Source organism: Rhinopithecus roxellana, chromosome 6 (genome assembly GCF_007565055.1).
Source record: "Rhinopithecus roxellana isolate Shanxi Qingling chromosome 6, ASM756505v1, whole genome shotgun sequence".
Taxonomy (NCBI): domain Eukaryota; kingdom Metazoa; phylum Chordata; class Mammalia; order Primates; family Cercopithecidae; genus Rhinopithecus; species Rhinopithecus roxellana.
Window position 1 is genome coordinate 152,489,692 of NC_044554.1, and position 15,788 is coordinate 152,505,479.

Below are 15,788 nucleotides of genomic sequence, written 5' to 3' on the forward strand. Positions count from 1 at the left end.
AATATTCATTCATATGCTAAACCTTGGCTCCATGTCTCTTTTGTATTTTATACCTTTGTTTCGGTTTCAGTCCACCTTTACTGCCAGGGCTTCAGTTGCCATAATTTTCTTACGACCTGCTCCCGGTTCATTAATCCTCTCCCACTCTACCTAATCTGCCCATAATTCTATCTATGGCATTTATCAAGTTAAGAATTATATCTATAAAGGTAAAAATTATATTTCAGCTTTAGAATTTTACTTCTATTTTTAAATGTATATTCTGTCAAATTTCTCAGTTTTATATTTATTTCCTCACACCTACTAATCACAGTTTTTGAAGTTTATGTCTAATAACTTTGATACCAAAAACTATGATTATATTAATAGTTTTTCCATCTTCTTGTTCTTCTTCTCCTTCTCCCTGTTATTCTTCATTTTCAAGCATTTGGTCTTTTTTTTTTTTTTTTTTTTTTTTTAATATTCCTGTTGATCCAACTGAAACAGATACTTTGTATTAAAAAAAAAGGTGGAGATATAATTCAGGCTGTAGTAATACTTTACTTTCCCAGAGAGGATTAACTTTAATCTAAGAAAGTATAGAACTGATTTCAGGCTACCTTGTGGTCTTTATGAGGTAAATTTATGGCTCTAGATTATCATCCTTCAGAAACAACTGGAAATCTGTTTTTTTGTTTTGTTGTGTTTTTTTTGAGATGGAGTCTTGCGCAGTCACCCAGGCTGGAGTGCAGCGGCATGATCTTGGCTTACTGCAACCTCCGCCTCCTGGGTTCATGCCATTCTCTGGTCTCAGCCTCCAGAGTACCTGGGACTACAGGTGCCCACCACCACATCCACCTATTTTTTTTTTTTTTTGTATTTTTAATAGAGATGGGGTTTCACTGTGTTAGCCAGGATAGTCTTGATCTCCTGACCTCATGATCCACCCCCCTCGGCCTCCCAAAATCCTGGGATTACAGGTGTGAGCCACCACGCCTGGCCAGAAATCTGATTTTTTTAAAAAACCCAGGGCCCTGCCTCCTTGAAGGATGTAGCTGAATTAGTCTAATTAAGCTCCTTGCAGGTTTTTGGTCTCTTGACCACTGCTTATGCTAGAAGCTGATGCTGACAATACACACTTGGACTGAGTTGATTTAAGCCTGGGTTTTAAGCTTTCATTAACATAGTAAAAGCCAGTCTAACTTTCCTGGAAGTGAAAATCAAAGTATGATCCTCAAGAGAGAATTTTTCAGTTGGTATACAAACTTATTAATAATTAATTGGCTTGGAATTTTCATAATTTGCTTAGGGTGCTTAAAGGGCCTGATTATGAGAAACTATAACCTCAAATTATTCACTGCATAATGGTAATGCATATTGGAGATACCATTTTAGAGAGAAAAAGGTTCGTGTGATCCTCTCTAATGTGATTATTGTACGAATGTTCTAATAATCCTACACTGTCCCTTCAAATGCAAGTGTGGAGGTTGGAGGATGGGGAGAGTAGAGGAGACAGGGTGCTAGAGAATGAGGAGATTGAGCCTCCGATTAAACAAACTGAATCAAAACATGGCACACACATCCAGCACAATTTGAAAATCTTTTCAAGGCACATGCTTTATTGGTTTCTTTGCATTCCCTTGACAAAGAAAGCAGATCATGTGAACTATTAGGGTATTTCCACTGCAATGTAAGGAAAATGAAGAAACCACAGTGAGAAAAGCAGGAGACAGAGAACTCTCCTAGGCAGATGGGGAGGGTCCTCGGAGAACTTCTGACCACCCAGGTCATTGTGCACAGGGAGCTTGCCTAAACATGCTCACAGTAAAAAAATTCCGTCCCTTAACACATGCGCAGTAAGGGAACTAAATCAATGTAGAGTGGCTCAGACTAAGGGCCCGCATATGCGCTGGAAGGGCTGGATGTGCAAGGGAGGAGCCTGGCCTCTTCAGCTCGTGTGTGGAAATCCCGGTACTCCACTGTGAGGGAGAGAATCCCTCTCTTTGCTGAGTGCTTTCCTTTTGCTTAATAAATTCTGCCCTCCTCACCCTTCAATGTGTCTGTGTGCCTAATTTTTCCTGGTCGTGAGACAAGAATCCAGACTTAGCTGAACTAAGAAGCAAAAATCCTACATCAACAGGGCAAGGAAGCAACAACACCTCCAGCAGGAATGCCACCAAAAATACTACAGTCAGCCTTGCAGAACCTTGGAGTTACTGGGGAAAAGGAGGTAAGGCAGCAGAATCACATTAGACACAGGAAGGGACAGTCAGCATTATCCTGGTGCAGGGTTTATTTGTTTCTTACATCTAAATTCTCCCATATAAAACAGCCTCCTTTACTCTCCTAAACAGAAAGAATTTGAAGAGTAAGGGAGGGACAGGCTGAAGCCCCAGTGGTGACAATTCCATAGAGCAAAACTCTTTAATTGTATGGCCATGACTTTAAAAAGTGGGGGTATTTTATAAAACTCATTCCCAGATAATACTTCTGAAATCTACTCTCTGAAAATCAAGGTTTACTTATGTTAGTGTATAAGATTGTTTCAAGTATACTAACAACTTTTAAAAAAATCTTATTTTTCTCATATTTAAAAGTCATTTACTATGCAGTCTATTTTTCTTGTTTTGTGCACATGTGCAGGTGTGTTTTTGTTGATATTTTGTGGGATGGTTAATTTTATGTGTCAGCTAGAGTTACGCCATGGTGCCCAACTATGTGATCAAACATTATTCTGAATGCTTTTCTGATGGTGTTTTGGATTAGTTTAACATTTAAATTGGTGGAAGTTGAGCAAGTAGATTATATTCCGTAATGTTAGCGGGTCTCATACAATCATTTGAAGACCTGAATAAAACAAAAGACTGACCTCCCCTGAGCAAGAAGGAATTCTCCAGTAGTTGGCCTTCAGACCTCAACTGCATCATCAGTGTTCCCTGGATCTCCATCCTGCCAACCCCCCATCAGATTTTGGAGTCACAAATCCTCCACAATTTCATAAGCCAGTTTCTTAAAATAAATTGCTGTCTCTGTCTCTGCCTATCTGTCTGCCTCTCACAATGGATACAGCATACAGGCATACACACACACACACACATACAGACACTACTGAAAACAATGACAAAATTGCTGTTTCCTTTCTTTCTTCCGCCCCACTCCCTCTGCAATAATGTTACAGTGGTTAATAAAGTATTTATTGATATTTTCATTTCAAGAGTTAAATATGAGTATATCTTATTTGTTAAATTAAACAATAACAATTTTTCTCCCAGCTTTCAAATGAAGCTGTTAGCTTGGTATATTTGTGGGAATATAAAGAATTTACACCACTACTCATTTTCTTTATGTCATTCTTTGCCAAATGTTATTAGTTGTATCATTTCTTTTTGTCAGGATTATATAATATTTACAATCTGTTTTTCACCCTAATCTTCACATTTATTTTTGCCTTAATTCAGTAGCTAATTCACCACCATTTTTTTGGGGATAAGTCATTTCCTTTTTGTTTTCATTAATTAATTTTTTAAACAGCTTTACTGAACTATAGCAAACAATAAACTCCATATATTTAAAATTATAATTTGATAAGTTATTTTTCAAAGGTGTCTATTTTATTTTTCATGTGCCTGGTAGTTGTCTATTATATTAAAATATTTACCAAGCCTAAGAACACATATATTTTCTCCTATATTTTCTTCTAGGAGATTTATATTTTTAGCTATTAATCTAGTCATACAATCTTTTCTGAGTTAAATATTTTTATTTGACAATATTTAATTTTAAAATATTTAATGTAAATATTTACATGAAATTAAGTATATGCTTTCCTTATTCATTTTTCAAAAACAGTACAGAATTTTATCCACTTGCCTTCCTCTAATGTTAATGTCTTACATAGCATGTTGGTTAATTGTAGATATCAGTTTGGCTAGCTCAAGGGTTATCTCGTAGCTTGTAAAGCACTATCACTGGATGTGTCTGTGAAGGTGTTTCTGGAAGAGAAATCAGTGGACTAAAGAAGATCCACCCTCACCAATGTGGGCAGGCACAATACAATCAGCTGAGGTCCCAGATTAAAAAAAAAAAAAAAAGGCAGGAAAAAAAGGCAAATTATCTTTGTCTTTTCTGGAGGTGCCCCCGTCTCCTGCCCTTGCACATCAGAACTCCACATTCTCTGGCCTATGGACTCTGGAACTTGCACCAGTGGGCCCCCAGTTTCTCAAGTCTTCAGCCTCAGCTGAGAGTTACACCATTGTCTCCCCTGGCTCTGAGACTTTCAGACTTAGACTAAGCCACATTATCAGCTTCCTTGGGTCTTCAGTTTGCAGACTGCCCATTGTAGGACTTCTCAGCCTCAATAATCATGTAAGCCAATTCCCCTAATAAATTCTTTCTTATATATCTATGTCTATGTCTAAACCTATATCCATATCCATATCCATATGTATCTCATTGGTTCTTTTTCTTTGAAGAAACCTGACTAATACACATAGCCATAGCACAGTTTAAAAAGCTAAGAAACTAACTTGGGTTCAATGCTATAAGTTAAGCTACATATGTGAATTTCACCAACATTTTAAATCATGTAATTTAAAAATATTCTAATAAAATTATTTAAGTGTGGTAAAAGCAAATAACATAAAATTTACCAGCTTAGCAATTTTTAACTTGACGGTTCAATGTTGTTAAGAATATTTCCATTGTTGTGCAACCAATTTCCGAAAACCTTTTCATCTTGTGAAACTAAACCTATACTCGTTAAGGAACATCCCACTTCCCCTCTACCACATTCCTGGCGACAACCATTCTACTTTCTGTTTATATGATTGACTACTCTACATAACTCATATAATAGAATCATACAGTTTCTGTCTTTTTGTGACGAGATTATTTCACTTAGCATAATGTCCTCAACGTTCACCCATGTTGTAGCATATGTCATTATTTCCATCCTTTTTATGGCTGAATAATATTTCATTGTGTGTATTCATTTTGTTTATTAATTCTTCCATAGATGGGCATTTGGGTTGTTTTTACCTATTGGCTACTGTGAATAATACTGCAATTAACTTGGGTATGAAATAACTCTTTAAGATTCTGCTTTCAATTATTTTGGATATACACTAAGAATTCAGATTGCTAGATAACATGGTAATTACAAAAAGATTTTTTTGAGGAAGAAACCACACTGTTTTCAATTGCAACTTACTTTACATTCTGACTAACAGTACACAAGGATTCCAATTCCTCTATATCCTCATCAACCATTTTTAAACTAGTAACAATACTAGTAGGTATGAGGTAATATCTCATTGTGGTTTTGATTTGTATTTCATTTGTGATTTTGAGTATTTTTTCTATACTTGTTAGTCATTAGAAATCATTTTTGGATAAATGTCTATTCAAGTTCTTTGTCCATTTTCTTAATTTACTTCATTGGTTGTTTTGTGTTGTTTATTTGTAAATCTTTGTCTATTTCAGATATTAATCATTATTACATTTGTGAAGTACAAATATTTACTCCCATTTTGAAGACTGACTTTCCGCTTTGTTGATTGTGTCCTTTGTTGTGCAGAAGTTTTAAGTTTGACTTAGTCCCATTTCTCTATTTTTGCTTTTGTTACCTGTATTTTTGGTGTCAATAGTTAAGAAACTATCCTCAAATCCAGTGTCATGAAGCTTTGTCCCTGGTGTTTTCTTCTAGGTGTTTTATGATTTAATCTTTGATTCATCTGGAGTTATTTTTTTGTATATGATGTAAGGTAAGGGCCAACCATTCTTTTGCTTGTTTTCTCATTATGATTATTCAGTTATCACATTATAATGTCTTGAAGAGTCTGTCCTTTTGCCATTCGTTGTCCTGGAACCCTTGTCAAACATCATTTTCCCATATATGAGAGGGTTTATTTGGGGACTTCTATTCCACTGGCCTAGATGTCTGCTTTATGTCAATATCATGCTATTTTGATAACTTTAGCTTTGTGCTTTTTGATTTTTAAATAAATTTTATTTTATTTTAGTAGGCAAATAATAATTGTACATATTTGTGGAGTACAGTGTGACATTTCCATACATTTATACATGGTGGAATGATCAAATCAGGTTAATTAACATATCCATTGCCTCGCATACTTATCATTTACTTGTGGTGGAACATTTAAGTTCCACTCTTTTAGCAAGTTTGAAATATATAATACATTATTATTGACTATAGTAACCATGATGCTCAATAAATCATTAGAACTTACACCTCCTATCTAGCAGAAACTTTGCATCCCGACCATCATTTTCCTTTCTCACCCACCATGCCCCACCACAGTCTCTGTTAACAACAACTCCACTCTATATGAGTTTAATGTTTCCAGATTTCTTGTGTAAGTAAAGAAGGTGAATCCGTGAATCGAGAAAAACAATATAGTGGTATTAATGAGCAGTTTGTCATTGTTGGCATTTGGGGCTGGTACTACTGGTTACTCTCAGAGGAACTACAGAGAATGGAGGGATGGGTTAGTCAACATGTGTACCCATCAATTCCAGCCTGCTAATTGCTTGAAGGTTGTTCCTATGGGTGTTAATTACCCACAACTCAGGGCTTTCAAAGGAAAAATCTATGCAAGATCCTAAGGCAACCTCCCAAGCCCTCTGGAAGAGAAGCAGAAATACGCAGGTGATAAGTTTATTCTGCTAGAAACTGAAGTGCTGAAAATAGGCTACTTTTTGCAGAAAACTCAGATGTGGGCCAGGTGTATGTGTGGTTGTGTGTCAATCGTGTGTGCTACCATACAGTTCTGTTCCACTCAGGATTACTCATGCTCACTGTGAATCTACTTTGTTACTACACCTCAAGTTGGTAGCCAACTGGCATCTCTGAAAGTAAGTGTTTAAAATAGGAGAATATGCAAGACATGCCATAGTTCTACTGCTGCAACTTGTCCTCTGGCTGCAACTTATTTCTATCATTTCTCTTCTACTAATAGATTCCTACTTTTTAGCCAGTTTTTCCACTCATTTAGTTTTATTGTCCAGTTCAAACATACTTTCTTGAGGAATCTGAGTACCTCATTAACCCGACTTCATCAAGTTCCTGTTGCTCTAAATTCCATTTTACTATTCTCACCAATCATAGGACCAGTAAAAGTTACCCAGCTGAATCCTTGGGTTCCACACAAACTCATCCAGGCCCCCATATGTACCAGTAATCTTAAGTCCTCTGATTATTCCCACTAGGATATAATTTTTTTTTTTCTTAGTAGTTTACCAACAAGACTAGGTGTCCACTGTGGTTTTAGAGCCAGTGGAGCACTTACTGTATACTCTTGGAAAAACACCCTCCCTCAACATAGGCACGTCTAATCATACTCAGCCTAAAAGTGTGGAGGGATAACAGAAATTCCCCACATGGGTCAGTTGGAGTGAAAGTGGAAGGAGTAAATTCTCTTTCTACCCTCTTGGTTAGCAACCAAGGAGATCTGTGAATACTCAAACACATATAATGGACTTATGTTCAATATATATTCTGCATCCTGAAAGAGCACTACACTCCACAAGAAGACATACTTGGCCAGGTGCTGTGGCTCATGTGTGTAATCCCAGCACTTTAGCAGTCCAAGGCGGGCAGCTCATGAGGTCAGGAGATCGAGACCGTCCTGGATAACACAGTGAAACCCCATCTGTACTAAAAATACAAAAAATTAGCCGGGCATGGTGGCATGCACCTGTAGTCCCAACTACTCAGAAGGCTGAGGCAACAGAATCATTTGAACCAGGGAGGCGGAGGTTGCAGTTAGCTGAGATTGTGTCACTGCACTCCAGCCTGGGCAACAGAGTAAGACTCCATCTCAAAATAATAAAATAAAATAAAATAAAACAAAATAAAATAAAAATAAGATCCTCAAGAAGACACCCTCATTGAGACTTGACTACATTTCCACTTTTAACCCTGACAGCTGTTTCTGGAGGATGAAAGGAGATTCTATCATCATAGTTCCATTGTTCATACCTATGTCACCATAAAATGGGTCCCTCATTCAAAGATAATGTTATTTGTGATTTAATGTCAGTAAGGAAGAATGTCTGTAGCTCTTTTAACACTGGTAGAGGCACTACTGACAATAGATAGAATCCCTTATTCAGATTAAGAATCAGTTGTATTAGGGGCAAAATAATGCCCTCCCCATGACTGAAGAGATCTGACATAACCAACAACTCAAGCATTGTTTTTGGTCTCTTTGAAGTAGGGCACCATATATATAGCTCAGCATTCATCTTGATGGTGTGTCGGATGTTCAGCAGAGGCAGTAGCTATGTCAGCCATGTAGAGGAAACGTCTATGCCGTTAAATTTGCATGTAGACAGAGACTGGCTCACATCCACTGGAATTATTCTGTGCAATACTTGTTTGTGACTTCTTTGTGCTAACGGTTTACGATGAACGTTGGTGTCAGATACAAAGACCCTTACACTTCGTGTGAATTCCAGAGGTTCATTCACGTGCCTCTTACTCAGGCAACTTTTTCTCTGATAATTTAATCTTTCTCCTTCCAAGCTTTTCACCAAGAAGCCATTTACAACGTTGAGTCTCTATCTGTACCTCAGACCACTTTGTCATCATATTGTATAAAACTCTATGGCAGCTTAAGTGTATTACCCAAGCTATGAACACTGAAAGAATGTATCCTTAACTGCCTTTAAGATCATCCATGAACCGAGCCCTAAATAATTAAGAGTCGTGAGATCCTTTCTCAAAGGTATCCAGTTTTCCCTTTATTTGGTGGGCTCAGAATCTGAGAGCTGGTTCAGAACAACAAGCAGGCCAAGGATCATATATTCCTTATTAAGGAGACGGAAAACATCACTTTACCTATCAGTTACTGATCTCCTTTGTCACATAAGTCAAGCAATATCCTCATTGACTCACCCATAGGCACACTATCCTACTTTAGCTAAATTCAATGATCCTTGCATTTTAATGTTCCCTGAATCATCTCCTGACCTTGATATCCACCAGTTCCTCGGTTTTTAGGGATGGGTGACATCTCTTAAAAATTAGCTTTCTTTGATACTTTGAATAGTCTTATCTCCTCTGCTTCTCTGAACCAAACTTTCTCTGAGAGGGCTTCTGCTGCCATGCCAATCACTCAGGGACTCTCTCAAAATTGCTATGTACTATTTATATGGCTTCTTGTTAAGTGAGCTCTCATCTTAAAAAGTGTGTGTGTACCAAGACTTTCTGAGATCCGCCACCTCTGGGCTGAGAGGCACTATGTCTCTACTCTGCTTTTGTTTTAATGCTTTATTGATGTTGTTCCAGTGCATTTCCTTCCACATGGGTGCTGCTTTTTCTTTGTTTGCCCCATTGCTAAGACAAGACCTGGAAATTTGGAGGAAGCACCTCATCTCTGTAGTACTAGCACGTTTGCTCCTTCTTTCTCAGATGGACCATCTTAGCAGGCACCATCTTCTTTGGTACTCCCCCTTCCTGAGAGATGTGTCCAATTGCAGCAGGATTTGAAAGTAATTAAACATATTTTGGAGTCTCTAAATTGTACAGTTCTTTGATTTTTGCTACAAATGGGGTTTGTGTACCTTTCTCCCTCACTCATTCACCTTGTTGCTGTAGTGATGTCCTGGAGGACAGGAAAAATACTGTTTCACATCACATTGCTTGTATAAGAATATGCAGATTAGGACAATTGAAAAGAGAGAACCAGAACTTCTTGCCCGACTACAAAACTTTAATACAGATATTTCAAAAGTTTCAGTATCTTGAATTTATTATAAGGACATTGCAGCTCATGGAGCAAGGCAACTGACCAGCCTTACTCAGTTATTAGTTTGTAGAACTGGGTTTTGAGTCCCTAAACAACTAGTTCTAAATGTATTATTTTCAATTTATTTTCTGTTCCCTTTTCCTCTTCTACTACATTATTAAGAGAGTTACACTCAAAAGTGATTGAAGTCTCACTGGTAGAGTAAATGTAGAAGTTGTTTACTACATCAGGCAAGGAGTTTCTCATTTTCAGAAAAGCTGTACTTTAAGCCAAATCAACCAACACACATGCCACAATGAGTTCAAATGATAAGTTAGTATCATAATTTATTTTTATTTGAAAGTCAACAAAAATTCCACATAGTTAGATGAATTGATAAAATATACTATTAAAAATTGAGTTAAAAATAAATTAATATTAAACCATAACCAAGCTATGTTTTGGATTTGTGTCCCCATACAAATCTCATGTCAAATTGTAATCCCCAATGTTGAGGCGGGGCCTGGTGGGAGTTTATTGGATCATGGTGTCAGAGTCCCCCTTTGGTGCTGTTCTTGTGATAGTGAGTGTGTTTTCATAAGATCTGGTTGTTTAAAAGTGTGTGGCACCTCCCCACTCTCTCTCTTTTTCTCCTGCTCAGGCCAAGTAAGAAGTGCCTGCTTCTCCTTTGACTTCCACCATGATTGTAAGTTTCCTGAGACCTCTCCAGCCATGCATCCTGTGTAGCCTGAGAACCATGAGCCAAAGAAACCTCTTTTCCTTATAAATTACCCAGTCTCAGGTGTTTATTTATAGCAGTGTGAGAACAGACTAATAAACATCTGAAATCTTTGTTAAGGAGGGCGTGGTTTGACATATGTCTGATATTTGTAATCATATCTGAACTGGAAACAGCTGAATAGTCCAATTAGTGTTTTTTAAAAAGTTATGCTTTGCTTTGCTCTGGTTTGTATATTCTCATTCATCATATTAGCTTTCTTTGTCCCTTTGCCTCTGTGATGTTAAACCTCAAAGCTGCTATCAATCATATTTTCACCTTTTGCACTTTTCCATTCTTAAGTTTCCAAATGCTATTGGTGTTCATCAGAGCTGAGGTATGAATTGGGTTAAAGAACATTTTACTCCTTCAATATCCATGATCTATTAATTCCTATCCTCTCTAATCTCTCCACCTCATTTAGAGGATTACAGAGAGTCAATTTGAGCATAACATTGCTTTTTAGTTATTGGATTGGAAATCAGGCTTACATTAAAGAGGCTCTTCTTTCATTTGTGGAAAGGTTAAACTACAATTGATAATTCAAAATCAGGTACTTCTGACACCACTGGATTAGCAAGTAAGTAGCTTGAAAGGAAATTGAAACAATATTCACTAGATTGCTTGGATAGGTAGATGTGTGTGGAAAATGGCAAGAAAGAGGAGTAATCTTTTTTAATGACTAAAAAGTGCCAAAAGCTGAACTACGGAGAAAGAGACAAGTAGAAAGACAATGAATAAACGAGTGACAAAAAGAGACAGAGAAAAGAGAGTTGGTGAGGCTGTTCATTTGGCACATGCCCTCAAAATCCATTACCTAATCTTAAAAATTATTTCCCAGAATGATTTTATCATTTCATTATTTTCTCTCCACTTTAGCCGAATCTTCATGAACTTTCTCTTAAACCTATAAGTGCTTCTCCTTTACAACATTGGCCCCTCCCCACTGGGGGCTTTTCCAAGTTGGAACTGCAAAGCTAGCTTCAGCTTGTCTTCCTCCAAGAAGCACGGCTCCTTCTCCAGGCCCCTTAAGGGGCAACCTCCATGAGCCAGGGCAGGGCTCCATGCAAGGACTGGCACTGGGAGAAGGGCAAAACTTCAGAGGCAACAACGTACACTAATCAGGCTGGTATCTTTACTAGAGAAAGCAAAGTATCATTGCTAGAGAAAGAAACCTCCTGCAAAATCAAGGCCAGTCTTCTTAAGAAGGATTTCACTAATCTGAAGCAATGAAAAGTAAGGGAAGTAGAGAAAGGCACAGTGGACAATTGGAGCAGAGGTACAGGGCGTCCAAATGGGAAGTTAGGCTAGATGTGGCAGCTCATTCCTGTCATCCGAACACTTTGGAAGGCCAAAGTAGGAAGAACACTTGAATCCAAGGGTTTGAGACTAGCCTGGACAAGGTAGTATGACCTCATCTCTGTAAGCAAGTAAACAAACACAAAATAAAATAAGAAAGTTGCTTTCTAATGTGTGGTCCAAGAGGAAAAATCAGGACTAAATAAGTGGAGAAAATAGGAATCACCTAGACATTAGAAAAGGGAGCTGGGGAATGGGTGCAGTTGCAGGGGTTGGGATAAGAACAAAGAATAAGAGAAGACACACAGAGGATGCAAAGGACCATGGTGACAGCAGACTCGGTCATATCCAGCCACAAGATGGTGGTTAGGTCGGCTTAGTGATGGAGGAAGGCTCTCAGCATCTACCTCTCCCTCCACCTCAGCATCCCTGCTTGAAGTTAGAGGGCTTAGGATAAGATATTCCAGTTGGACATTTTCTCCTACTGCAATGCTTTGCAAATGCACAATTTGTAGGCAAAGAAAGGTTGTAAAATGAGGATCATTGCAAGGCCATTCTCCCCACAGAAATTAGAAAGCTTACAGGGACTGTCTCTAGAAAGGCCTAAGCTTCTTTTTAGGATAATAAGGTGTTTGGTCTATAGTCATGACTCATATCCCATTTGAGATTCTCTTACTGCGTGGACTCACAGGGGTAAGACTTTAAAAGAATTTGATAGCTTGAATGCCCAGGTCATCATGACTTATGTATAGCATCTTAAAAAGGCTGAAAGCAAATTTACAAAGTCTGAAAGGTGGTCAGCATTTCAAGCATGCAAAACCTCTATGGCCAGAGCTCTAAGGAAAGCATAATATTAACCTGTCTGCGCAATACAAAGAGTCATGAATATTTTACAAACTACTGTAACTGTATAAATAAATGTTCATTGAATTGGATGGGAACAGTGTTAATAAATGTAATGAAGAAGGTAATGTTTACAGAGTACTAAACTTGGTCCCATGAATTAAACAAAACCCCTCTTGCCTAGCAGAGCAAGGCATCGGCATAATCAAAGCAAAATTTGTCAAATAAATTAAACAGAATGCTAGACTCCTTCAGTACACTTTTTTCTCTCGTGGAATTAAGGCTACCCATGGGACCCTTGTTTCCATCTAGGCTTCCTTCACCACCATTGAGAGTTTCGGGCAGGATGGCAGCCAGAAGTTGACATGCTCAGGCCGCCTTCACATAGCTGCTCTCCTCACCCCATCAACATTTGCTGATGAAGTCTAGATAAAGGGCATTTAACAGCAAGTATTCATATAGAAGAAAGGAGTAGGCCATCAAGAATTTATCCATGGACAGTGAGAGGCAGATGGTTCTGGAAGTGAGAGGGTGGCTTCTCCGATGCAGTTGATGATGAATTGCGTTTGATATTACCCTGCAAACCCATGCATTCTGAGCGTAAGACAGCTCCATAACCTCTTCTCATGGTTGCTCTTGAGGATATACTCCCTTGTATCTCGTGGAAAGGGAGTGCAGTGAGAGGCCACATATCCTCTTAATACAAGAATGTAACAATGCCCAGGCTCACCCATGAGAGGCGACGTCAATGAACAGAAGTGCTTCAGAGACCTACACTGACACCAAAATCTCATCCCTGGATAGATGTCCTTCTGGTGTCTGGCCTTCCCATACTCTTCAGTGAGTGGTGGGAAGAGGAGATTTCTAGACTTTGATTCATTTATAGTATTTTATTTTTTTCAGAGTGGGTCCAGCCCCCAGAAATGCTCAGTTGCTGTTTTCAGATGTCTTATGGAATGGATTGAAGAACATTCTGAACTTACACTGAGTGCAGGCTAAAACAGAAGGATGACAGCTATGTCTTTACTGCTTTCGGGCTGGTAGGATGGAAAAAGCACAGCTCAGGAAATCAAGGGAATGTGGGTTTGGGTCCCAATTCAGTGCCCAATTTTAGTTATGCAATTTGGGGCTATTTTATTGCATGGCATCAGTTTACTCACTGGCAAAGTATATAATTATTCATATCATTATTAATATTGTTAGAATTTTAGAAAGAGAAGTAATGCATCTGGTGAGTCTCTATCTCCTAGATAACAAGCAATAAGCCTACCATCCCGTATCACTTTTCCCTTCACCCTTCCCTTTTCTCACCCTTCTTACTTTGTGACCACTAATAGATCTAACACAAGACAGAGAGACCTCAGGTAAGGAAAAACATGCGGCCAGAGTGCAGATCATCGCGTGCCTGAATACTGTTTTCTAATAATAAGCAGGACATATTGTAATCTAATAAGATCTAACATACTTAGAAATCCAAACTTTCTTCGACTTTCTGCTTTTTTCTCTCAACAAGTCTTCATTTCAATATATTCTTCAGCACATTCCTTATCAAACTTTTCCAATTCTCAGGAGACAAGTGTTTTTGAGTGAAAATTCTTTATTTTTAGTCAAATAACCACAATGCTCAACAGTATGATGTTTTTTCAAGTTCTATTGATTCTAAAGAAGTTACAAGAATAACTTGGATTAGGTCATGTGTAGTATAACAATCCCCTTGAAATATCTACATCCTCATCCCCAGAACCTGGGACTATGTTGGCTTATGTGGCAAAGGCGAACTAAGGTTGCAGACAGAACTGAGATTTCTAATCACATGACCTTAAGACAGGAAGATTGTCCTCGCCTCTCCAGGTGGGCTTAATGTACTCACAGGAGTCCTTAAAAGTGGAAGAGAGATTCTGAAGAGAATCTCCAGGAGAGAAGGCCACCTCTGGAAGCTGCAAAAAGCCAAGAGGCAGATTCTCAGCTAGAGCCTTCAGAAAGAAATGTATGCTTTGCACACCTGGATCTTTACCCACTCAGATCCATGTCAGAATCTCGATCTGCAGAACTGTAAGAAAATGAATTTGTGTTGTTTCAAGCCACTATATTTGTGGTAATTTGCAGTAGAAAACTTATACAGAATACAATGTATGAGCAGGAGGTACAGAAAACTTAGAACTACTATAATGATTTCACGAGATGACATTATTGACTGAGAAATCCTAGTACTTGAGAAAACTATTGATTTTGTGTTGCACATGCCAACTCAGGTGCTGAGATGGTTGGCTGACAGAGGATCTCCATTGACATCACAATTATTTCTTTCTTTGTCAATAGGCAACCTGTGCACTCTTTCCTGACACATTTCCAACACACAATGAGAAAAATTTTTGTATAGTTGTGATCAGAATGAATTACTATTAGGACTAATAGGACATACATAGAATTATAAAATAGTTATAACGTATTTATAGTAAGATGTTTACATTTATATAAGTATATATTATATAATATATTAATAATACATATTTTATATGATGCTATTCATATTTAAATGTGGCATAAAATATATAACCATAATTATTTATATCATAGCCAAAAATATTTGTGGATAGCACATACTCAGTCTAGGAGGCAAATAAAACTACATCACAGGCAAGTAAACGTCCATTATAAGGTAAAAATGAGGCTTACAGTAGGATAACAAATTTCTTTTTGCTGGATATATTTCCAGAATATTTTAGGCTAAAAAAAGAGCATCTTGGCCAGGCACAGTGGCTCATGCCTGTAATTCCAGCACTTTGGGAGGCTGAGGCAGGTGGATCATGAGGTCAGGAGATGGAGACCATCCTGGTCAACATGGTGAAACCCCGTCTCTACTAAAAACACAAAAATTAGCTGGGTGTGGTAGTGTGTGCCTGTAATCCCAGCTACTTGGGAGGCTGAGGCAAGAGAATTGCTTGAACCAGGGAGTCAGAGATTGCAGTGAGCCAAGATCATGCCACTGCACTCCAACCTGGCAACAGACTGAGATTCCATCTCAAAAAAAAAAAAAAAAAAAAGAAAAAAAAAAAAAGAAAAGAAAAAAAGAAAGAACATCCTCATACTTTAAGATACTTTTAGAGAACATGATTAAAAAACTTTGGTTGAGCAATTCT